Here is a 27,475-nt window from a genome sequence, read left to right as displayed (position 1 = left end):
CCATTCAGGGAAGTTGCCAAAGTACAGAATCTACATTTCCTGAATTCATTTCTTAGGCCCGAGAACACAGTTATTTCGTAGTGCATTTCTTTAAGACAATAAATTCAAATTAAATCAAAGTGCTGCATAGCACCTGTGGAAAGTTTGCAACGGTAGATGTTTATTATTTCAAATGGGTTGTAGATGTGTATTATTTCAAATATGTATTTAATCACATGTTTTTTTTCCGAAACCATAGTCTCATCAGCAATTATCAAAAATCTCTTTTGTTCATATGTTTGTCATGTAAAATTTTGATAATTTCTATTGCAGCCTTAAACTGTAGATTTTAAATATACAGAAAGCTCTGTTAATTTCTTTCTGTGCCCATCCCATATAAAGGGCCTGTGATTTTAGTATTTTTTATTGATTTAGGTCCTTCATATTTGTTTTTAGTAAATTGTATTATTACTAATTAAGCAGTTAGTTTTCTTGTTTGAATTGTTCCACATTTTTTTTTATATCAGGGCCTTTTATAGCTTACTATATGGTATGAGTTTTTCTTATTCTTGACGACCATATGGTGACCTATAATTGTTTATATAGCTTTTTCATTTGAACTCTTTTGAATAGCTGGTTCATTCGCAAAAATTACCACATCTCTTAATTTAAATAAGACAGAAAACTTAAACCAATACATGTCATTCAATTAATTGAAATCAGTAAAGAAGAAAACATCAAATTTATCAGCCATATGGATAATTTTGTTTTGAGAAATGGAGAAATTGTACCAGGGTTAATTAGTACTGATGGTGTTCATCTCACACAGGCTGGGACAGAGAAATTAATAGATAACATCAACAGAGTGATAAAAATTAGGAGCGCTAGTGTCAATCTGTCAAGTAGGTCTTATCAAACAAATGATGCAGATGCGTGGGAACCCTACTGCTATAATTGTGGTGAAAAAAACCACACACTTTCAAACTGCAAATTTGATAAAAGGATCAAATGTTTCTGGTGTAATGGTCTAGGACATAAAGAACGTAACTGCTGGAATAAAACTTTTGAGTGAAGTGGTGGCAAAGAAGATCAAGCCAATGATATAAATGTACAAATTGACTTTGATATACTCTATTCAATTTTATGTGATTTCTGTCAAAATGATTATTTAGATTGTATTTGTAATCTGAGGCCTTCTACAAATGATAGTAAATCTTGTACAAATGGTAATAAATATCAAAGTGAAGTATCCATTATCAAGAATGATCAAAATGCTTCAGATCAAGAGAATATAAATATATGTAATTATAATATGTATGGTCATTCAGAAAAGGGGATAAAATTAACATGTCATAATATACAACATATTTTACCTAAGATTGATGAAATCAGATCTAATTTTGAAAGTCTTGAGAAAACCCAAAGACCAGATATTATTGGCATGTGTGAAACATTTTTGAATACTAAAAAATGTAAGCAGGATTCTAATGAGATTAACATCCCGGGGTATAGCAATGAAAGAAAAGATAGGGAAAATAAACTAGAGGCTCTAAAGAGCCTGTGTCGCTCACCTTGGTCTATGTGAATATTAAACAAAGGACGCAGATGGATTCATGACAAAATTGTGTTTTGGTGATGGTGATGTGTTTGTACATCTTAATTTACTGAACATTTTTCCTGCTTACAATTATCTCTATCTATAATTAACTTGGCCCAGTAGTTTCAGAGGAGAAGATTTTTGTAAAAGATTACTAAGATTTACGAAAAAATGGTTAAAAATTGACTATAAAGGGCAATAACTCCTAAAGGGGTCAACTGACAATTTCGGTCATGTTGACTTATTTGTAGATCTTACTTTGCCGACATTTATTGTTTTTTACAGTTTATCTCTATCTATAATAATATTCAAGATAATAACCAAAAACAGCAAAATCACCTTAAAATTACCAATTCAGGGGCAGCAACCCAACAACGGGTTGTCCGATTCATCTGAAAATTTCAGGGCAGATAGATCTTGAACTGATAAACAGTTTTACTTCATGTCAGATTTGCTTTAAATGCTTTGGTTTTTGAGTTAAAAGCCAAAAACTGAATTTTACCCCTATGTTCTATTTTTAGCCGTGGCGGCCATCTTGGTTGGTTGACCAGGTCACGCCACACATTATCAAAACTAGATAACCAAATGATGATTGTGGCCAAGTTTGGTTTAATTTGGCCCAGTTGTTTCAGAGGAGAAGATTTTTGTAAAAGATTACTAAGATTTACGAAAAATGGTTAAAAATTGACTATAAAGGACAATTACTCCTAAAGGGGTCAACTGACCATTTCGGTTATATTGACTTATTTGTAAATCTTACTTTGCTGAACATTATTGCTGTTTACAGTTTATCTCTATCTATAATAATATTCAAGATAATAACCAAAAACAGCAAAATTTCCTTAAAATTACCAATTCAGGGGCAGCAACCCAATAACGGGTTGTCCGATTCATCTGAAAATTTCAGGGCAGATAGATCTTGACCTGATAAACAATTTTACTTCATATCAGATTTGCTTTTAATGCTTTGGTTTTTGAGTTAAAAGCCAAAAACTGAATTTTACCCCTATGTTCTATTTTTAGCCGTGGCGGCCATCTTGGTTGGTTGACCAGGTCACGCCACACATTTTTAAAACTAGATAACCAAATGATGATTGTGGCCAAGTTTGGTTTAATCTGGCCACGGAGTTTCAGAGGAGAAGATTTTTGTAAAAGATTACTAAGATTTACGAAAAATTGTTAAAAATTGACTATAAAGGGCAATAACTCCTAAAGGGGTCAACTGACCATTTCAGTCATGTTGACTTATTTGTTAATCTTACTTTGCTGAACATTATTGCTGTTTACAGTTTATCTCTATCTATAATAATATTCAAGATAATAACCAAAAACAGCAAAATTTCCTTAAAATTACCAATTCAGGGGCAGCAACCCAACAACAGGTTGTTCGATTCATCTGAAAATTTCAGGGCAGATAGATCTTGACCTGATAAACAATTTTACTTCATGTCCGATTTGCTCTAAATGCTTTGGTTTTTGAGTTATAAGCCAAAAACTGAATTTTACCCCTATGTTTTATTTTTAGCTGTGGCGGCCATCTTGGTTGGTTGGCCGTGTCACGCCACACATTTTTTAAACTAGATACCCCAATGATGATTGTGGCCAAGTTTGGTTTAATTTGGCCCAGTTGTTTCAGAGGAGAAGATTTTTGTAAAAGATTACTAAGATTTACGAAAAATGGTTAAAAATTGACTATAAAGGGCAATTACTCCTAAAGGGGTCAACTGACCATTTCGGTTATATTGACTTATTTGTAAATCTTACTTTGCTGAACATTATTGCTGTTTACAGTTTATCTCTATCTATAATAATATTCAAGATAATAACCAAAAACAGCAAAATTTCCTTAAAATTACCAATTCAGGGGCAGCAACCCAATAACGGGTTGTCCGATTCATCTGAAAATTTCAGGGCAGATAGATCTTGACCTGATGAACAATTTTACCCCTGTCAGATTTGCTCTTTATGCTTTGGTTTTTGAGTTATAAGCTAAAAACTGCATTTTACCCCTATGTTCTATTTTTAGCCGTGGCGGCCATCTTGGTTGGTTGACCGGGTCACGCCACACATTTTTAAAACTAGATACCCCAATGATGATTGTGGCCAAGTTTGGTTAAATTTGGCCCAGTAGTTTCAGAGGAGAAGATTTTTGTAAAAGTTTACGGACGACGGACGACGGACGACGGACGCCGGACGACGGACGCAGGACGACGGACGACGGACGCAAAGTGATGAGAAAAGCTCACTTGACCTTTCAGGTCAGGTGAGCTAAAAAGGTGGGGGATGGATAGTTTACTTTGATAATGATATTAAATATGAAAGGATGACTTTATTAGAGAGTGAAAACATAGAAACTGTTTGGTTTAAGATTTTTCCAAAACACAAAGAATCATTTTTATTATGTTTTGTATACAGACCACCTAATAGCCAAACCTCTTGGTATACTAATTTTGAAAATGAGGTTGTAAATGGCTTATCTATAAATGATAATATATTGTTAATGGGTGACTTTAATATTGATTTTTTGAAGCCTCTTCCTTCTAAATGGTCATCTTTTATTACAACATATGGCCTTCATCAAATGGTGGTTGACCCTACTAGAGTTACTTCTACTAGTGTCACTTTAATTGATCATATTTACAGTACTAATCCTACAAGTCTTATCAATGTTACAGTACCATCATACGCCCCAGGTGATCATTATCCTGTTAGCTGTACTGTAAACAAATTTGCAAAGCTTATTAAAGACAAATCAGATTCACATTTTGAGATCAAATACAGAAACTTCAAAACATTTAATGATGAAATGTTTTTACAAGATTTGTCAAATCAACCATTCGATATAATACACGAAATCAATGATTCAAACCAAGCAATGGACATGTGGCATTACTTACTTGTCAATGTTTTAGATAAACATGCACCAGTTGTTACTAGACGTGTAAAAAATAAATATCAACCAGAATGGTATACTAATGAAATTGGTAAATCAAAATTCCAAAGAGATTATTTTCACAAAAAGAAAGACACTGAAAATTATAAAAAATATAGGAATAAAACTAGTGAATTAATTCGTTCTGCAAAATCAAAATATTTTATGGATGCAATAGATAACGATAAAAACTGTAGAATTCTTTGGAGGCATTTGAAGGATATGAATTCAACAACAAAACAGGAAATTGACATTTTAACACACGAAGGAAAAGTACTTATAAACAAAAATGATATTGCTAACTGCTTAAATGATCATTTTAGCACAGTAGGTGAGAAGCTGATATCAAATCCTCACAAAAGTTTGAAATCTGAGAAAATTAACAACTATGTCAAATCAAAAATAAATGATGATGCTAAATTCTCATTATATACTGTCACAAATGATGAGGTTCTACAAGCTCTAAAAAATCTAGACATAACTAAATCAACCGGAACTGATGGTGTTGGACCAAGAATTTTAAAATTATCAAGATCGATTGTAGCAAGCCCCCTTGCTCACATAATAAACCTTAGTTTATGTACAGGAATATTTCCTAATATATTAAAATTTGCTAAAGTTGCTCCCATATTTAAAGGAGGGGATAAAACAGATCCAAACAATTATCGACCCATTTCAATTTTACCCACTGTGTCCAAGTTATTTGAAAAAACTGTCTTTAAACAACTATATTTATTCTTAACCACACACAAATTATTAATACAACAGCAGTCTGGATTTAGAGAAAAACATTCTTGTCATACAGCACTCATTAAAATAATTGATAAATGGTTAGAGGAATTGGACAATGGAAATTTTACCGCTGTTCTATTTTTAGATTTTAAGAAGGCATTTGATACAGTAAATCACAATATACTTTTATCTAAACTAAAATTATACAATTGTGATGAACACTCTGTAAAGTGGTTTTCATCATACCTCTCTCAGAGAATGCAAAAAGTCAAGTTAGGAACCACCGAATCAGAATATAAAACTGTAACTTTTGGAGTTCCCCAAGGTTCTATACTTGGACCTTTATTGTTCCTTATTTATATCAATGACTTACCATTATCCTTAGAATATACAGAATCTGATCTATATGCTGATGATACAACTTTACATTTGTCATCTAAATCTATCGTAAATTTAAATATATGTTTGAATAAAGACTTAGACAATGTTATTAAATGGTGTAAAGAAAATGATATGATGATAAATAGCAAGAAATCAAAATGTATGCTTGTTGGATCAGACAGAAAACTGGAAAGCTGCAATGAATGTTTATGTGTTTTATCACAAGATAATATCACTTTAGATAATGTTGAAGTTGAAAAACTTCTTGGAATTCATATTGATAAAAATCTATCATGGTCAAATCAAATTGATAAAATATGCGAAACTATTTCAACCAGAATATACCTGTTAAAAAGGTTGAAACGTTATTTACCGTTAAAAGGTCTTATTCTTTTTTACAATAGCTATATATTACCCATTATTGACTACTGTTGTACAGTATGGGGTCTTACCACAAACTGTAATCTGGAGAGGATACATAAGCTCCAAAAACGTGCTGCAAGATTAGTTTTATCTGTTTCTTTTGATTTTCCATCAACATTAATGTTTAAAAAGCTTGCATGGATGACTATATTTACAAGAATACAATATTTTCAAGCTGTGTTAATGTTTAAATGTATGAATGGTCTAGCACCTGATTATCTATCTATTAAATTTACTGCTTGTACTGATCTTTATAATTATTATCTCAGGTCGACAACATCAAGACTTCTTCATGTACCAAGACCTAATTCTGAATTTTTAAAAAGAACATTTAAATATTCTGGTCTTATTACTTGGAATAATTTACCAAATAATATTAAAGAAATAAATAATTTAGATACATTTAAGATCAAATGTTCAAACTATTTTCAAACTGTACAGAATGAAGATGCTTGATTCTAATGTATTTTTTCTTCTTCTATTGAATGCATATGTACTTATTCAATATTTAAGCTGCTATGTATAACAGTATTATGTATTTTATTTTGTTTGTATTTTTTTTTTTTTTTTTTTTTCTTTTCTATTTGTATTAATAGTTTTTGAAGGCCTCATGGAAGATTAACATGTAATTGTTAAATGTGTTACCTTCGTTAAATAAAGAATTTTATTTATTTATTATTTAATTCTTCTTGAAATGACGAACAGGAATATATATGGTTAAGGGTGGGGATCTCGACCGTTTAAAATTTCTCAAAAGGGGGAGGTGACTCCCAGGGGACTCGCCCTTTATTTCATTTGATTTGCTTTATTGTCCCATACAAGAATATATATGGTTTAGGAGTGGGGATCTCGACCGTTTACAAGTTCTCAAAAAGGAGGGGGTGGGGGTTACCCCCATTGACTTCCCCTATATTTAATTTGATTTGTTTTATCATCCCATACAAGAATATTTATGGTTTAGGGGTGGGGATCTCGACCGTTTACAAGTTCTCAAACAGGAGGGGGTGGGATGACCCCCAGGGACTCGCCCTATATTTCATTTAATTTGTTTTATTGTCCCATACATGAATATATATGGTTTAGAATTGGGAACCTCGACCGTTTACACGTTGTATATATAAGGGGGTGGGTTGACCCCCGTGGACTTCCCTCATATTTCATTTGATTTGTTCAATTGCCGCGATATAGCCTTTATGTGCTAATGCTGCGTAAAGCAAACAACAATCAATCAATCAATCAATTGTCCCATACAAAAATATTTATAGTTTAGGGGTGTGAACCTCGACCGTTTACACGTTGTATATATAAGGGGGTGGGGTGACCCCCGTGGACTTCTCTAAATTTCATTTAATTTGTTTAATTGTCCCATACAAGAATATTTATGGTTTAGGGGTGGGAACCTCGACCGTTTACACGTTGTATAAATAAGTGGGTGGGTTGACCCCCCTTGGACTTCCCTTATATTTCATTTGATTTGTTTTATTGTTCCATACAAGAATATTTATGGTTTAGGGGTGGGGATAGCGACCGTTTACAAGTTCTCAAACAGAAGGGGGTGGGGTGACCCCAGGGACTCCCCCAATATTTCATTTGATTTATTTTATTGTCTCATACAAGAATATATATGGTTTAAGGGTGGGGATCTCGACTGTTTACAAGATAAAAGCACATTCTCAAATTGAAGTGGGTGGGGGTGACCCATAGGGACTCATCCTATATTTTATTTGATTTGTTTTATTGTCCTGTGATCATTTCTGAAGACCGTGTGTGTCTATCACTTACTGTTTTCGAGTTATAGTCATTTGAAAATTTAATAAAATGCTCCGCTGGGCGCAGCTTGATACGACTGCAGAGGTCGAACCCTGAACAGTTGGGGCAAGTATGGACATAACATTCAAGCTTGATACAGCACTGAATTTGGATTGTGATTAAATATTTGACACAGCATAGGTTTCTGACAAAGAATGAATATGGTCTAAGAACTTAAATTTTTTTAATTTACATATTCAAACCATATCATTATTATTTGCCTTTACATATAAATCAGAAATAACCAATTTAAAATGGAAAATTTTAATGGAAAAAAAGGAAAAAAAAATCCCCCCCCCCCCAATGTTTTGAACCCCCTTATGATTCATCACCCCCAAACTCAATCCCAACCTTCCCTTTGTGGTATGGTACCTTGCAGTACAATTTCAGATAGATCCATACACTTGAACACAAGTTGTTGTCTGGAAACTAGAATAAAATGCTTCGCTGGGGCGCAGCTTGATACGACCGCAGAGGTCGAACCCTGAACAGTTGGGGCAAGTATAGACACAACATTCAAGCTTGATACAGCACTGAATTTGGATTGTAATTAAATATTTGACACAGCATAGGTTTCTCACACAGAATGAAAGTGGTCTAAGAACTTAAAAATTTTTAATTTACCTATTCAAACCATATCGTTATTATTTGCTTTTATATATACATCAGAAATAACCAATTTAAAATGGAAAATTTTAAAGAAAAAAACATACATGTGATGGACTGTGAAACTCAGATCAGGAGATTGGAAAATTTTGGTCAGGAGATTAGGACTCAGACCAGGAGGTTTTTAATCGACATAAAGTTTGTCGTAAATGTAACCGTGTGCTGTAAAAATTGTCTTTTAAAGTGTGTTTTCTTCAACTTCAATCCGAATGTATTATGTATTATGTTTATAGTACCCTTGTACTTATAAAGTTTCTTTATCTTAATATTCTACATGTTCAATCTAAGATTCTTTTTTTTTAGTATGTTCTTTAAATTTTTCAATTCATATCTTTTATATCATTATTCTATAGGACAAACATTGCAATCAGATCATTTGTTTACCTATCTGCTTTAGCAGTTAGATTTTATTTGAATAATCAGAAACTCATTTAAATTTAGAACATGGGTCATAGTTATTATATGAATTCAATTTAAGCCTTGAAAGAAAGTATAGAACCCTCAAATAATTTTCAAATTATTATTTTTTGATTTGTCCTAAGACATTTAAAATCATTTAATTACCATCCTTTTATGATTATTTGTTCAATTTATATTTTATTTATATTCTTTTAAAAATTTACATTATTTAAAGGAAAGTAACTTAAAACAGGATAAATCAGGGGAAGTAACCCAATAAATACACAAAGTTTTCATTACACAACGGCAGTTAGCCTGAGGTAAAAATCGTTGATTACCAGTATGTTTGACACCCAAGCTGACAAGTGAAGCCATATAATTATGCATGTTAATTGATTTACAGGTAAAATATAACTTCAGGTGATGTCAGTTACACCAGATGTCTGAGATGATATGTTGGGCAGATTTCATACACAGGATTTTTTTCTCTTCAACGCGAGGTCGGGAGGAGACCCCTGAAAACGGGATTATTGTACTCCCGTCGGAAGGTTTACATGTATGAAAAAAAGAAAAAAAATCCCCCAAAATTTTTTTGAACCCCCTTATGATTCATCACCCCATTGGCCCAAACTCAATCCCAGCTTTCCCTTTGTGGTATGGTACCTTGCAGTACAATTTCAGAGAGATCCATACACTTGAACACAAGTTATTGTCTTGAAACTAGAAAAATGCTTGTTTTTTGGCCCCTTTTTGGCCCCAAATTCCTAAACGTTTAGGGCAATTACCCCCAAACTCAAACCCAGCTTTCCCTTTGTGATATGGAACCTTGCAGTACAATTTCATAAAGATCCATACACTTACACACAAGTTATTGTCCTGAAACTAGAAAAATGCTTGTTTTTTGCCCTTTTATGGCCCCTAATTACTAAAATTTTGAGGCAATTACCCCCAAAATCAATCCCAGCCTTCCCTTTGAGGTATGGTACCTTGCAGTACAATTTCAGAGAGATCCATACATTTGAACACAAGTTATTGTCTGGAAACTAGAAAAATGCTTATTTTTGGCCCCTTATTCCTAAACTTTTTGGGCAATTACCCCCAAACTCAATTCCAGCTTTCCCTTTCTGATATGGAACCTTGCAGTACAATTTCATAAAGATCCATACACTTACACACAAGTTATTGTCATGAAACTAGAAAAATGCTTGTTTTTTCGCCCCTTTTTGGCCCCTAATTCCTAAAATATGGAGGCAATTACCCCCAAAATCAATCCCAGCATTCCCTTTGTGATATGGAACCTTGTGATACAATGTCAGAGAGATCCATACACTTACACACAAGTTATTGTCATGAAACTAGAAAAATGCTTGTTTTTTGCCCCTTTTTGGCCCCTTATTCCTAAAATTTGGAGGCAATTACCCCCAAAATCAATCCCAGCATTCACTTTGTAATATGGAACCTTGTGGTACAATGTCAGAGAGATCCATACACTTACACACAAGTTATGTCTGGAAGTTACAAAAATGCTTATTTTTGGCCCCTAATTCCTTAACTGTGGGTACCATAACCCCCAAAATCAATCCCCACCTTCCTTTTGTGGTATTGAACCTTATGGTAAAATTTCATTGAGATTCATTCACTTAAACTAAAGTTAGAGTGCGAAAACTAATGTGTATTCGGACGACGAAGCTGGACGACGACGACGACGACGCCAACGTCATACCAATATACGACCACAAAATTTTTTTTGCGGTCGTATAAAAATGCTTATTTTTGGCCCCTTATTCCTAAACGTTTTAGGCAATTACCCCCAAACTCAATTCCAGCTTTCCCTTTGTGATATGGAACCTTGTAGTACAATTTCAGAAAGATCCATACACTTACACACAAGTTATTGTCATGAAACTAGAAAAATGCTTGTTTTTTGCCCCTTTTTGGCCCCTCATTCCTAAAATTTGGAGGCAATTACCCCCAAAACCAATCCCAGAATTCCCTTTCTGATATGGAACCTTGTGGTACAATGTCAGAGAGATCCATACACTAACACACAAGTTAAGTCTGGAAGTTACAAAAATGCTTATTTTTGGCCCCTTTTTGGCCCCTAATTCCTAAACTGTTGGTACCATAACCTTAAAAATTAATCCCCACCTTCCTTTTGTGGTATTGAACCTTATGGTAAAATTTCATAGAGATCCATTAACTTAAACTAAAGTTAGAGTGCGAAAACCAATGTGTCTTCGGACGACGACGACGCCAACGTCATACCAATATACGACCACAAAATTTTTTTGCGGTCGTATACAAAAATTATAGTCCGATTTTGTGAGGCCGATTGTATGTTATAGGCCGAGTTGTTATGGGCCGAGATATGAGGATACTTTCAAAACCCTCGGGCTTTTACGTCTTTAATAAACATTTGTAAATATCGTAAAAATGGCGCCAGAAAATGTTCATTCAAGAGAATTTTTTAAACACGGTATTTATTTTCTCTTCGATCGGAGGACGGGGGAGACCCGTGACACCGGGATTATTGTACTCCCGTCAGGAGGTTCACATAAATGGATTAAAAGCATGTCTAGGGATTCCCGTAGGAAAACATACAGATAAAATAAACAGTGACAGTTCAAAGTATGCATAATTTATAGAGGTCACACCTAATACCATTTGCAAACGTAAAAATTGAAAAGATTACGACATTCTTAACAATAAGAATTCTTTAATTTCATGAATAAATGTAAAAAAAAAAAAACCAACACACACCTCGAAATAAATATCAGGCCCTCTTAATTTTCAATTAATTAAACGTAGAAACTGCTGCCTCGTGTTGATGTGTATTGATTTTATCTTCCGTGCAGGGCAGATCCGCGAAGTAGTTTTTGTGATACCCATTTTCAAAATAAAGTTGGATCCATTTGAATTGTCGGTGAACCTTCAGTCCAATTTTTAATTAATTTTATTTAAGCTGTAAGCTTATTAAAATAGAAGTAACTCAAAAAAATTTCAAAAGCCTCTTTATTTAATTTGTATTCAAACACTAGTACTACATTATCTTGGGGTAGAACACACATCCTATAGTAAGATAGTCTGTCCAACTTCCAGTTTGAGGCCGATGCCATAGGAAAGTTTATTGCTACAGCAAGCTATAGCAAACTTTCCAAAAAATCGCACCTGCTCTATCTCAAAAAGATTTTTACAGTGTAGTGTACTACTATTGGGACAAATAATATCAAAATTATAGAATAGTCTACCGGCTCTAACTCAAAATATTGACAATTCTATGTTAAGGGGGTCTAAAATTCAGTTCGACAGCTTCAGACATACTAGTTTTTGACCTTTTTGAACTGGACCAAATCACTACTTAACATAAAGATTCAGCACCCAAATATTTTTAATAATTTTATGTAATTTCATCCCTTAACTTAATATTTCATGCATAAAATATGAAGAAATAAATTTGGAAAGTGTATGAACAAAATTTGCAAGTTATACACTGTCCACACTAGGGACTATATTTGTAGACAACGAAAATCTAAGGACGATAACTGTGTCCTCGGACCAATTGACTGATTGCCTCTCATATTTTCTTCTTTACTTGGAGCATAAATTGGAATCTATAGTTCTTGACAACAATTTGCATTTTAAGCTAAGAAAAAGTTAAATAAAATATAAAATATTTTAAATCTCACTTATCTTATCTCTATGAAATGTTACCTTGTGCATTTTTGTCGTCAGCTTCATTGAGTTTTGTTACAACAAGATAAATTGCACCTGAGGACAAAAAGGTTTGATGTGTGTGGTAAAATTCTTCATCTCCTGCAAAATCCCATAGCAATAATGTGGCATACTCCTCTTTGTCATGTAAATCAACATTAGATTTAAGCATGGTTTCAATATCCATTTTTGCCTGTTTTAATGATTGGTTTCGTTGCTGCGAGGTTACTGGAGGTTCAACTTGAGATTCAGTGGTTACTTGAAGTTTTCTTTTTTTAGGCTGCTGGCTTACTGTCTCTGATTCTTTTGATTCCTCAATACGCTTGTACAGAATGGTTATGAGGGTGTTTTCCCTAACAACTTCATGTGTTAATTCTTGTACTGATGCTTCAATTGTTCCTTTGTATTGTTTCAAGAGTCTTGCATGAATTTCAGTTTCTTTATTGGTTCCTATCATTAGAAAATTATAATAATAGTAAAGAAATACTAAGTAAGATCCATCATAAAATAAGCAATAAACAGTTACAAAATAAATGTTGTCCATCAATTTTTTTTCCAACCCTTAGCTAGTTCTACAAAAATACTCATGAACAGTTATCACAATTGAATAGGGAGTTTCTTCAGTTGGTTGTAATATTGATATAACAGATTTGACGAAAACCACCAAACTTGATGCATATTCTACACATACCTTATTATTAATATGTTGCTAATAAAGTTAAGATATTCATCAAAATAAATCCAAAAAAGCATGCATTAAGAATCATCATGAGATGGTGTGGTTAACATATAATTTTGAAGGCAAACAGTGAGTTGTAATTGTTTACACCCTCATCCTTTGGTCATTGTTGGAAAGCTGTCTTATGGGCAATCATGACACATTTTATATCAATGTCTCCACATGTTAAAACAGCATTAGCTACCAAATCCACATAAACTGTATCGATTTGGAACTTTCAGAATTGATTTATACGCGTATATACCATATTTAAAAGTATACCAGTAGTACAAAAAGTCCACAGAAAACAATAGAAAAGGCAAACAATTTTCATGAAGTATCAACATTTTTACGACTGGAAAACCCATAATTATCCGTCAACAGTAGCTCTAAAGAAAGCATGTGACAAAAAGGCAATTTAAATAGATAAATATAAAAATCAAATGAAATAGTATTATAATGATATTCCTCTTTTCTGTGTGATATCATATCATCGATAAAAATATGATCAACATCATCTTTTTAATCAAAATTTAAATCAGGCAGGTGTTACCAGTTAAAGGAGATGACGTAACTGAACATGATGAGCACATGCACAATCAAAATCTTGACTGAGGTCAAACCATGTGTCGCATGCATATGGATGCAAATGTGGTTGTAACAATAATGTAACAATGAACTTTTGGGGTCATATTTTGACAAAATCAAACCAAGCTTTAGTTATTTTGTTCATCTTTTCTGATACTGTTTAAAAGCCTATAACATTAATGGTACCATTTCTATTGTACCAGATACACACTTGTACCATAAATATCTCTTCACATAGTTTCTGACTGGATGAACTATTTATGAAAATTCTTGACCTGGAATAATTGAAATGTATCCTTGAATTAATATTGGATCCTGTAAGACCTATGCTTTGAAAACTGGAAATTGATAGATAGTCCCCTAAAAAATCAAATAATATTGCTGAATAATAAGTTATGTAAACTAGAAAACAAAAACATTATAAATACTTTCTAAAGAATAGAGAAACATTTGTGTTTAAATTTATACATCATACCATCTAATTTATTCCATATGCCATCATCAGCCTTTGCTTTGCATTTTATTGTGTGGATTTCTATTCCATTTGTACTAGTTACATCTGTATTCTCTTCAGAGAACAATCTTTTAATCAATGATGTCTTTCCTGCACCTTTTTTTCCAACTACTACTTAACGTATGTCTCTCTTTTTTTCAGAGCCTGACTCAAGTAATTTGAGGTACAAATCAATAGATCTTTTGTCAGCCATTAATTTTATTTCAGTTGGAACCATATCACCTGCAATAATATTTGTTCATAAAGAGTTTTTCTATAAAGAAGAATATAATAACTTTACTCTATTTAATTAAGTATACACATATAACTATTTTGTGTGCCTGTTTTCACTGTATGTTAATATTTAATATTCAATTGCATTACATGTAAGTTTTGATTGACAGACAACAGTCATGGAGACATTCCAAAATTATATTTTATTTATTTACCAATAAAATTCATTTTTTCATGACTGCATGTGTTTCCTTTGAGAACATCAGAACAATGCATAGGAAAACTAATGAAAAGCTTGATATGAACTGCTATATCATGATTGTAGCATAAACATCTCATTATCAAAATTGAATCCTTCTTTTGTCATTTTACAGTGTTGTAAAAGCATTGATCCTTTGTACATTTGTAGTACGAAATGTGCTTCGGTTGTCGCTTTAATACCCACATAGAAATACAGAAAGAAGCTATGAAAATATACTTGAAGAATCAACTCGCTATGATGCCAGGGTCTGTGCACAATTGTCTCGAATTAAAGAACCTTTGTGAGCACGCTCACATACCCCACACCCCAAAATTGTCACTGGGCAAACAAAATCTCACCAGATTCCTAAAACTCATAACTCCTACAAAAATCAACTGAAAAAAATTTCCTGTGCATATGCACATATACATAGTATGTCCTAACTATCTACAAAGTTTCATGAAATTCTGTTGTGTGGTTTCAGAGGAGTTGCCATGATAAACTCTTACAGTAGTATATTTAGGCCAACATTCTAAGTTCACACAGGCATAACTCCTAGAAAATTGATTTAATGTTGATACTCCTAAATATAAAGCTTTACTACAAGTATCACATAAACTTACGATAATAAAAGAAAATGAGGTCAAGGTCAGATAAACCAAACAAAAAATACATCATGTACATCTACACCTCACAATCATTGCATACACGAAATATAATTGACCTATTGCTTATAGTTTCTAAGAAATAAACTTAACGAGGAAAATGTAGCATTGACCAGTGAACGATGATAATGAGGTCAAGGTCAGATGAACCATCCAAGACAGACAAGTACACCTTACAGGCAGTAAGGCAATCTATGTATTACATACAGTTGACATATTGCTTATAGTTTCTAAGAAACAAACTTAACCATGAAAACTTAATATTGACCAATGAACCATGAAAATGAGGTCAAAGTCAGATGATACCTGCAAGACAGACATATACCTTACAATCATTCCATACACCAAATATAATTGACCTATTGCTTGAAATATCCTAGAAAAAAACTTAACAATGAAAACTTAACATTGACCAATGAACCATAACAAGAGGCTCTAAAGAGCCTGAATCGCCCACCTGTAATTTTTTGCTTAAATCTTTCATCAATAATTATTTTTGCTTTTCTATATATATTAATGAGTGGCTTAAAAATGCCATTTAAATGTTCTTTGTATCTGTCATATTTTCTTCAAATGCAAAAAAAAAAGCATTTTATCCCTATGTTCAATTTTAGCCATAGTGGCTATGTTTCTTGACGAACAAGGAAATAAAATGTAGAAATTTAAACTAGATACTCTAAACCCATTCAGCCCAAGTTTGGCTGAATTGATTCAGCCGTTTCAAAAGAGAAGATTTTTTTAAAGTAAGCAAACTAGAGGAACACATTATGAAAAATTGTCTTTAAAGGGCAATAACACCTTAAGGAGTCAATTGACAATTTTGGTCATATGAACTTATTTGTAGATCTTACTTTGCTGAACATTATTGCTGTTTACAGTTTATCTTTATCTTCAATAATATTAAAGATAATATCCAAAAACTGCAAAATTTCCTTAAAATTACCAATTTAGTTGCAGCAACCCAACAATCGGTTGTTCGATTCGTCTGGAAAATTCAGGGCTGGTAATCTTGACCTATTGAACATTTTTACCCTGTCAGATTTGCTCTCAATGATTTAGTTTTTGAGATATAAGCCAAAAACTGCATTTGACCTCTATGTTCTATTTTAGCCATGGCGACCATGTTTCTTGATGGATCAAAACTTAGGACACAATTTATTAACTAGATACCCTACTGAACATTCAGTTTAAGTTTGAAGGTATATGGCCCAGAAGTTTCACAGGAGAAGATTCATGAAATAGTTTAGGACGACAGATGACGACGACGGAAGCCAAGTGATGGCATAAGCTCACATGAGCTAAAAAGGAGGTCATCGTCAAATGATACCTGCCAGACAGATATATACACCTTACAATCATTCAATACACCAAATATAGTTGACCTATTGCTTATAGTTTAAGATAAATTGCTTTGCTGAGTGCAGCTGGATACGAGCGCAGATGTCCAACCCTGAAAAGTTGCAGCTTAAATGGACACATTATTCGCGCTTGATACAGGTCTGAATTTGGATTGTAATTAAATATTTGACACATGATAGGTTTCTGACACAGAATAAGTCTAGTCAAAGAACTTAAAGTTGGTTATATGATTTGAATTTATATTCAATTTTTTGCTTTTGTGCAATACACTATGCTGTTGCGAATTGCCCCCCCCCCCCCTCCCCCCAAAAAAAATTTACCCGTTTTTTTTGCTTTTGTGCAATACACTTTGCTGTTGGATATTAACCCCCTATCCCCTCACCCCCAAAAAAAAAATATTTGAAGAAATTTTCTTTTTAATTTTTGAAATCTGAAATGAGAAAAATTATAGCCCCCCACTAATTCTTATTTACCCCCCCCCCCCCAATTTTTTCAACTCCCCCTTTCCCTTATTCCAAAAATAATCTCAATTCAAATTTCTAATGGAGTTTGCAACCATAACTACTCATTTAAATACATCATAAAATATCAAAATATAAAATGACATACAATCATGATTAAAATTAATATTAATTAATAGTAACTTCTAAAAATAAATTTACAGCTAATCATCTCAAGTCAATCATCATTACTTAATACATAATTTACAAGCAGTGTAAGGAAGGTAATCAAACATATATACAACAGTATTCTTTGAATGGATTGGATAACCTCCCTTACACTGCTTTTAAATTGTCTAAATTGTCCTTTAACCATAAAAACCCTTGTTTTTCCCCCTTTTTTTTGCCCCTAATTGCTAAAAGGTTTGAGCCGTAACCTCCCATAACCATCCCTTTGTTGTATGGAAACTTTTGTATAATTTCAGAGAGATTCATACACTTAAACACAAGTTATTGTCTGGAAACTGCAAAAATGCTTATTTAGGCCCTTTTTTGGCCCCTAATTCCTGAACCTTTGGGACCATAACCCCCAAAATCAATCCCAAACTTTCTTTTGTGGTTATAAACCTTGTGTTAAAATTTTATTGATTCCTATTTACTTATACTAAAGTTATTATCCGGAAACCATCTGTCTTCCGAAGACAACGTGATACCAATATACGACCAAAAAATTTTTAATTTTTGCCGTCGTATAAAAAACAGATCAAAACACAAACTCTTAACTTTCACCACTAAACCATGAAAATGAGGTCATAGTCAGATGACACCTGCCAGTTGGACATGTACACTTTACAATCATTCTATACACAACTAGGATTTCCTAGATATGTACTAAAAAATCATGATCTGCTGAACAACACACACTTAAAAGTCTTGATCTCTTGATTGTGTGGTTTCAAAGGAGCTGGATGACAAACTACTGTTTAGTATATTATGGCAAAAATGTTAAGTTCAAAGCGAAGGGGCATAACTCCTATAAACTAGAGGCTCTAAAGAGCCTGTGTCGCTCACCTTGGTCTATGTGCATATTAAACAAAGGACACAGATGGATTCATGACAAAATTGTGTTTTGGTGATGGTGATTTGTTTGTAGATCTTACTTTACTGAACATTATTGATGCTTACAATTATCTCTATCTATAATGAACTTGGCCCTGTAGTTTCAGTTGAAATTATTTTGTAAAAATTTACAAAATTTATGAAAATTGTTAAAAATTTATTATAAAGGGCAATAACTCCTTAAGGGGTCAGTTGACCATTTTGGTCATGTGACTTATTTGTAGGTCTTACTTTGCTGTACATTATTGCTCTTTACAGTTTATCTCTATCTATAATAATATTCAAGATAATAACCAAAAGCTGAAAAAATTTCTAAAAATTACCAATTCAGGGGCAGCAACCCAACAACGGGTTGCCTGAATGGTCTGAAAATTTAAGGGCAGATAGATCTTGACCTAATGAACAATTTTGGATTTTTGAAAGATTTGCTAGAAATGCTTTGGGTTTAGATATATGAGCCAAAAACTGCATTTTACTCTATGTACTATTATTAGCCATGTCGGCCATCTTGGTTTGAGGACGGGGTCATCAGACACAATTTTTAAACTACATACCCTAATGATGATTGTTTACAACTTTAGTTAAATTCATCCTAGTAGTTTCAGAGGAGAAGATTTTTGTAAAAGATAACAAAAATTTACGAAAAATTGTTAAAAATTGACTATAAAAGAGCAATAACTCCTTAAGGGGTCAACTGACCATTTTGGTCATGTTGACTTATTTGTAGAACTTACTTTGCTGAACATTATTGCTGTTTACAGTTTATCTCTATCTATAATAATATTCAAGACAATAACCAAATACGGCAAAATTTCCTTAAAATTACTAATTCAGGGGCAGCAACCTAACAACTGGTTGTCCGATTCATCTGAAAATTTCAGGGCAGATAGATCTTGAGCTAATAATGATTTTTACCCTGTCAGATTTGCTCTCAATGCTTTGGTTTCAGAGATATAAGCCAAAATCTACATTTTATCCCTATGTTCTATTTTTAGCCATGGCGGCCATCGTGGTTGGTTGGCCGGGTCACCGGACACATTTTTTAAACTAGTTACCCTAATGATGATATTGGCCAAGTTTGGTTAAATTTGGCCCAGTAGTTTCAGAGGAGAAGATTTTTCTAAAAGTTTACGGACGACGGACGCGGGACGACGGACACCAAGTGATGAGAAAAGATCACTTGGCCCTTTGGGCCAGGTGAGCTAAAAATGGAATCATAATTTTCTGTCTATATGTTTGTCCTTATTATCTACAAAGTTTCATGAAATTATGTTGTGTAATTTCAGAGGAGTTGCAATAACAAACTGTTGCAGTAGTATATTGAGGCCAATAAGTGCAAAGGGGCATATTTCATAAAAAAAAAATGAATCATAATTTCCTGTCGATATGCACGTCTACATAGTTTGTCCTTATTATATATAAAGTTTCATAAATGAGGCCAAATAAAATAGAATGTGTAGTTCCAGTTACATCAATAAAAAGTTAGGGTAGGTAGGTAGGGATTTGTTTTTATGGTTTTTTTTAAATTGAGTCTATGGGAGCACCATTCTGACTTTAACAGTGATTAATGAAAAATGACAAAAAAATCTTTAGGGTAGGCTATAATTAAGACTAAAAAGAAGGGTAGGTAACTGGAACCACACATATATTTTTATTTGGCCTGACGGATGGATGGATGGAATGACAGACGGACGGACGGACGGACAGATGGACGGGTCAAAAACATTATACCCGACGCAATTGAGGTATAAATATAAAATTTATTTGTACAAGGCTTAGAAACAGGTAGGATGCGAGGCTTTGAAGAGCATTTGTTATCCTGTTTCGAGCTGAGTCCAGATAAATTTTATATTTCGAGACAATGAATAGTTTTCATGGTTATTCTTTATATATATATGATAGATTTGAGATATAAGACCTTTTTATCTATGTACATACATACGTAATGAGATTGTCTGACTGTATTTATTAGATGTCTTTGTTCAATATAAATAATTTGTTGGTATTGACCAGGAGATGTGTGAGAACAATATCTTGCAAAAAATGTGCTCCGCTTGAAGCAGCTTGATACGACCACAATGGTCTAACCCTGAACAGTTGGTGCAAGTATGGACACAACATTCAAGCTTGGTACAGTTTTGAATTTGAATTGTGATTAAATATCTGACACAGCATAGGTTATTGATACAGAATGAATGTGGTCTCAGAATTTAAAAATTTGAAAATGGACATTATCCTTTTATGGTTTAATATCAAAAATCTAAATACGTGTTTAGATTCAGCAATCAAAAATCTAATGATATATATATATATAGTTTAAAAAGTAGAAGTGAATTGAAAATGAATTAAGAGGTGAAATAAGATAGAAATATTTTATCTGTATTTTTCTTAGCATGTATCAACCTGTTAAAAAGAGGGGGTGGTGGGGTAACTGCTATCTGTAATAGCACTATACATTGAATTTTGGGAACTGTGATTTATTGGATTTTAATTCTTATTTAATAGTTGGCATTTAATAATAATTACAATATGTTTTTTTTTTGGTAGAATTATTTAAAAAAGTGGTATCATAGGATGACATAATTGCAGTGAGTTTTTAAAGTCGATTAGCTTTAAACAATCAAAACAACTTTACGGAGAAACATAGTTATTTTTGGTGTAGTTGGGGAGGTCTGCTTTGTATTATTAAATTTGTGTCATTTCCTTTTGAACATGTAATGATGAATATTGTTCTCTTCTGTATACTGTAAAATATCATAAATCAATCGAATGTTATCCCCTATATAATGCTTAATGGTCCAACATCTAAAATGTAATTCCAATGATTAAATTCAGCATATAAAATAAATGTGGATTGTGTCCCATGACACAGATGATGCCCCCGCTTGCATATCATATAAAGATATAAAGGGTCATAACTCAAGAACGGTAAAAGTGACGCCACCCAATTTCAAACTCGATCTGTATTAAGTGGTAATAAGCATTGTTTATAAGTTTCATAACATTTGGTTGAGGCAAACTAAAGTTAAAGAACAGAACTGAAAAATTCAGCAATTTATGTTTATAAATCAATCCCATCCTTCCTTTTGTGGTATTAAACCTTTTGTTTAAATTTTATAGAATTTCATTCACTTATACTAAAGTTATTGTCCGGAAACCAAATATCTTTGGACAATGACGACGACGACGTGATAGCAATATATGAGCTCAAATTTATTGCGGTCATATAAAAATATGCTAAAACCAGTAATGAGTAAGATGAGAATTGTTGCTCCATGCATGTCAATGGGAATTTGAGGCGAACAAAAAAGTGCTGCTTCTTTGCTTTTAGTTTTTTTCAAGTGTGTATTTATTTTGTGTCATTGATACCCCATATCCTGTCTTTTCCATTATAAATGGGGAATTTTAGTTGGCCTTATACTGGCTCATCATTTAATAATAAATAGACATTTTTCAACAAACTGTTATGTTTGTTAATTCTTTACAGCAATAAAATGCATGTGAAATATCTTTAGTGTTCATCTCAACAAAGAGGAGGCTATTTATTATACATACATCATTGTATATACGAGCTTGAATCGTTACCTGGAAAAAATATGGCAATTTGATAATTACGCTTTTCCTTTTTCACAATAAAAAAATGTCTTTTGGTGATAGTTTGCTTCTATTTTTAAAAACATACAACATTTGGTGAGCAATAAAGTTAATTCAAGGGGAATAATTTACATCCTTGATTCATATAAGGCCTCTCTACCTTTAGTCTTCACAATATTAAAATGATATTTGTAGATTTCAATTAGCTGTTTCAAGTCTGTTTTAATTTCCCTATATTCATTACCAATGTGTATCAAACTTGGTTTCAAGGAAGCGGAGAGAGAAGATAAACAAATTTAACATGATAGAATGCTCTTTCATTTAAAGCATTTCTATTGGTTTAATGCTTATAAAATGACTTTACAAAATATTTTCCGTCTGTAATTTTGTATGCCAACAAGTACCATAGAAAGACTAGATTTTGTGTTATACAAACAGCTGTGCACTTGGTAACTGAAAATTTCAAAGACTTAAGTCAATTGTTTCCAACGCCGTCCAGAACAGATATTCATCTCTTTTTTACATTTTTTATCAGATGAATTTTAGCATGTAAAAGAACAGTGTGACTTCATATTGTGATGAAGACTTCGATGTTCAACTTGATAAATTTACAGTACGGCAACTTGCTAATCCAAAATAGGAAAACTTGATACTATTATAAAATCTTATATGACATCCTTTTCAAGAAACAATCCCTTGAGTCTGAATACCTCACAAAACATGTGGTAATAAAAAATCACAATTTGCTTGACAGTGTTGTAGAGACCTAAAAACATGTATAATCCTATTAGATCTATAGTACAGGACAACGTTCCATTTATACTCCTGCATTGCACTTTTTTTATCTGACCGAGGGCAATAATTAAAACAATTTTTTAAGGGGGTTCTTTAAAACTTTTTATAAAAATCTTAAAAGAAATGTAGGCTTGAAAGCAATTACAATGCAATTTTCCATATAATTAATATTTCCAAGAGGCACAACTCTTTTAAAATAGTTGATCAGCACTAATTTTCAAATTTGTACGAAACACTGCTGATATAATCTTCGAAATCAGTTTGATAAAACCTTGCAAGAATTGTCCACATGACAGCACTTCCAATGCATTTTTCCATACAATTATTATTTCCAAGGGGCATTTCTCTTTTAAAAATTGTTGATCGGTACTGATTTTCAAACTCGTTTGAAACATTGCTTATATAAACCTTCCAACAAGTTTGATAAAGATCTTGCAAGAATTGGACACATAAGAGTGCTTACAATGCATTTGCATAACTCTTTCTTAAATAGTTGATCTGCATTGATTTTCAAACACACAGGAGACATTGCTGATATAAACCTTTGATATAATTTTAACAAAAATCTAGTAAGAATTGTACATGTGAAAGCGCTTACATTAGACTGGATGGATTGACTGTGGCCTTGTATTTCTATGTTCCCTGCAACAGGTCACGTACAGGAAAAAAAAACGCCATGGTATATATTTTCCCAGATGAAAACCCTTCCTCAATATTTGACCCATTCTCATTAGGAAAATGAAAACATGAGATGAAGTGTTTAATTGCTGTTAGATAAAACCCTTTAAATAGTTATCTAACTTAAGTATGTATTTTTTTTTTAACATATAACTAGAACACATCCGTGGCATCGCAGGTCCCTGACTGAATTACAGTACCCACGCCTTATTTTCAGACTGGATTTTTAGTATTTGTATTGTCATTTGATAAAGTCATGCTGATTATAAGGTGTACAGTTTTCTCAGCTTTCAAAATTATTCTGTTTGAATCCGTCCTGGCTTTCTTATTACAACTGGAAACTACTTGTAGATATATTTATTTGGTCAATGATTGAATTTAGTATAGTCAATCCCTGTACAATGACGAAGTTCAGGTGTGATTATGACCAGTGTATATAGCAAATCCCAAATACACTTTTTGGTGGTGCACCTGACAGAGGCGGAACATACAGATTAGGTACCAGGTACTATTGATATCGGTATGGACTTCGACCTGGAACTTGTTAATTATGGCTAAAAATTAATTATGTGGAAAACAAAAGGGCCTGGAATGGTGTAATGTTTGATCAACACCATTGTCCTATATTAGTTATAACCATAAAGTTGAATTCTTTGATTCGTCGTTTTTATGTCATGCTGGCTAACTAGTTGGACCTCATTATTTTAGTAGTATAGATATAACATAAGTTATACTCGTCCTGGATAAGACATAAAGATTAATCATTGGCAAAAAGTCTGTTATAAATTACTGTACAGAATTTATAATTTCACATATGAAAACTACATATTATCTTGAGATTTTATGGCTGTAATTAGGTCAAAAGTAGAATCCTTATATAAACAAGCATTCTGTGAGTATTGCCTGGCAATACATAGCCCCCTACCGGTTAAAAATTCATTGTACTTACAGGAACAAAATGCTAACTTGATCTATAACTAGTCATGGTGTAAACTATATAACAAATATCAAGTTAATATCTTCAAGCATGACGAAAAAAAAATGTGGCAAATTGATTATTTGAGTGAATTTTCTAAGGCCAAGGACCATAACTCTACACAAAATCATCAGACCAGAACAAAATTCGAACTTGATCTGTAACTTGTCATGATAAAACTATATACCAATTATCAAATCAGTATCTTTAAGCATGAAGAATTAAAGTGAGGAAAACTGATTATTTGAGTGAATTTTGGAAATCCAAGGACCATGATAACTCTGCACAAAATCATTAGACCGGACCAAAATTCGAACTTGATCTGTAACTTGTCATGATAAAACTATATACCAATCATCAAATCAATATCTTCAAGCATGACAAATAAAAGTGCGGAAAACTGATTATTTTAGTGAATTTTCTAAGTTCAAGGACCATAACTCTGCACAAAATCGTCGGACCGAAACAAATTTCGAACTTGATCCGTAACTTGTTGAGATAAAACAATACACCAAATATCAAATCAATATCTTCAAGCACAAAGAAAAAAAGTGTGGAAAACTGATTTGCCGGACAGACAGAGACAGACAGACAGACGGACAGACGGAGGCAAACCTAAAGTTCCCTTCGACTTCGTCGGTAGGGGACTAATTAAAGGGGTTAAAATTACAAAAAAACTTTATTGAAACTCTTATCTTTAAATGAAACTTGAGAAGAAAATTTGACTTCACATTATCTTTTACTACTTCTGAATGATATGCAAAAGCATAACAAAAGATTTTTTTTTCGCTTCCCCTTGAAATTTTTATTTGACATTTATCACGAAGATGAAATGTCCAATTCTATTTTTAACATCAAGTTGAGTTTTAGTTTCAACCATGATATTTTACACTCCCAAGATATGGTGAAAGGAATAGAAGACAAGTTTTCAAATGATTTTATAGTTTATTCTTATGTTGTGTTGTTTCACCACTGTCCATGGGTTTAATCTGGTTAGGGGGAGGGTTGAGCACTCACAAATATGTTTAACCCCACCACATTCTTTATGTGCCTGTCCCAAGTCAGGAGCCTGTAGTTCATTAGTTGTCGTTGGTTCATGTCGGTCATATTTGTTTTTAGTAAATTGTTTTTTTTATAAATTTTGCTGTTGGTTTTCTCAATTGAATTGTTTCAATTTTTTTATGTTGGGTTCTTTTTATAGCCGACTCTACGGTATGAGTTTTTCTCATTGTTGAAGGTCATATGGTTGTCTATAATTGCTTACACCCACTTCATTTGATGGATAGTTGTCTCATTGGCAATCATACCTCATGTCCTTATTCTTATATAATAGCTTGGATGTACTTCACAGTTTTGCGGCTATTCAACATATTATCTGTGAGAAGAAAGAACGCTAGTCTAGCCTTTTCAAAAGGACATTTTATTTCTCCAAGCTATAGTGTACCGTTGTACATTGGGATAAATTTTAGGGGCATTAATTCCAAAACAAGGTAACAGATTTTTCTCTATTTTAGGGTAGATAAATCTTGTTGTGCTGATCCTTTTTTGCAATTTACATTTTCAACATAGTTCCTATAATTTTCACAATAACAGCCAACAACTGCTAAAAATGGGGCAATAACTTTAAACAGGCAGTTACATTTTTCCGTCCACAATTTTCAGGGTGGGATACATTTTGTCATGCAAAATGCCAAAAAAGAAAATTAACATTACTAGACAATAACACTAAAACAGTTGAACAATTTTTTTCAAAATTTTCAGGATAAATAGAATGATCTAAAACTTGTTGCGCTGTCCATGTTTACCCACTTAGTTCTTCTCTAATTGCTATAGTTTTAAAGATATTAGCCGAATTTGTACTCTGACCTCTTTGTTGAATTTTTAGACACAACAGCCATGTTGGTTGATAAACCTAGACGTAAATCACAAACATTAAAGCTTAAAACCTATGACGAAAGTTTGCCTTTAATGCATTGAGCAGTTTCAGAGCAAAAGATTTTTGAAAACAGTTTACAGACCATAGACGAGTGACGGTCCAAAAATGGACGCAAAGTGATGTTGGAAGAAGCTAAAAAGGGTCTTTCGGCCAGGTGAGCTAAAAATGGGAAACAAATTAAAGAAACTTTATATTTAGAGGATAAACTTGATGAACTTTCAACAACATAACTAGAAAAGAAAACCAGAAGTTCCTAAAATTAAATAATGGTGTGAGTGTCCTTTATTCCTACTGACACATTCATTAGATGATGTACAAATTTTAGACTTCTCAAGCACTCCTGATGAATATTAATCAAGGCAATCGCTTTATACACAATTAATTCATTGTTTGCAATATTGTATTTTTTTTTTTTTTTTTATTTGACATATATTTCAGTGTTCTTGTTAATGGGGCGTACACAAGGCTTAACATTACCGTTTGTCCGATTATTTACATTATTTCTAAAGAGTTGCATAAAGTAATTATCAATTTAAGTACATTGTTTTTGGAATCATTCAATAATTAATTGGTTTGGCTTCTTTGACAACTGTATTGCTGGTAAACGTTCTTAAAAAAATCAAGTATTTGCAAACATATAGACATGTATGCCCTACAATCATTCCATTAACCAAATATAGTTAACATTAGTTTTCTGATAGTATCTGCGAAATAAACCTTACCAAGGTTTACTAAACTTTGACTAATGAACCATGAAAACAAGGTCATTATAAAATTAAAGAACCTTAGTGAGCGTGCTCACATACCCCACGTCCCAACATTGTCACTGGAGAAATAAAATAACTGTAAGAAAAAAAAAATGCATAAGGAAAAAAAATTTCAGAGGAGTTGCGATGACAAACTGTTGCAGTAGTATATTGAAACAAATAAGTTCAAAGGGGTGAAACTCCTAGGAAAAAAAATTGAATCATAATTTCCTGTCGATATGCACATCTACATAGTATGTCCTT

At 32.8% G+C, this 27,475-nt stretch overlaps 1 protein-coding gene and 2 long non-coding RNA genes across 3 annotated transcripts in view; all 3 read right to left on the bottom strand.

The window, feature by feature from the left end:
- LOC127731856 (uncharacterized) overlaps positions 1–11,279 on the bottom strand; it is a 124,659-nt gene extending 113,380 nt beyond the window's left edge. The window contains exon 1 of the long non-coding RNA XR_007995849.1: positions 11,067–11,279. This is a non-coding gene — a long non-coding RNA (uncharacterized LOC127731856). The remainder of the gene's footprint in view (positions 1–11,066) is intronic.
- Positions 1–27,475, bottom strand: part of LOC127731837 (uncharacterized) — a 395,646-nt gene that overhangs the window by 229,102 nt on the left and 139,069 nt on the right. The gene's annotated exons all lie outside the window — the stretch shown is intronic.
- Positions 8,962–10,921, bottom strand: LOC127731852 (uncharacterized). The gene is made up of 2 exons (XR_007995838.1): positions 10,378–10,921; positions 8,962–10,216 (listed from the first exon to the last, which is right to left on the bottom strand). It is a non-coding gene; the product is annotated as an uncharacterized LOC127731852 (long non-coding RNA).

Source organism: Mytilus californianus, unplaced genomic scaffold (assembly GCF_021869535.1).
Source record: "Mytilus californianus isolate M0D057914Y unplaced genomic scaffold, xbMytCali1.0.p SCAF_21, whole genome shotgun sequence".
NCBI lineage: Eukaryota > Metazoa > Mollusca > Bivalvia > Mytilida > Mytilidae > Mytilus > Mytilus californianus.
Note: the sequence above shows the minus strand (reverse complement) of the source record. Positions and strands in the feature narration are given on the sequence as shown.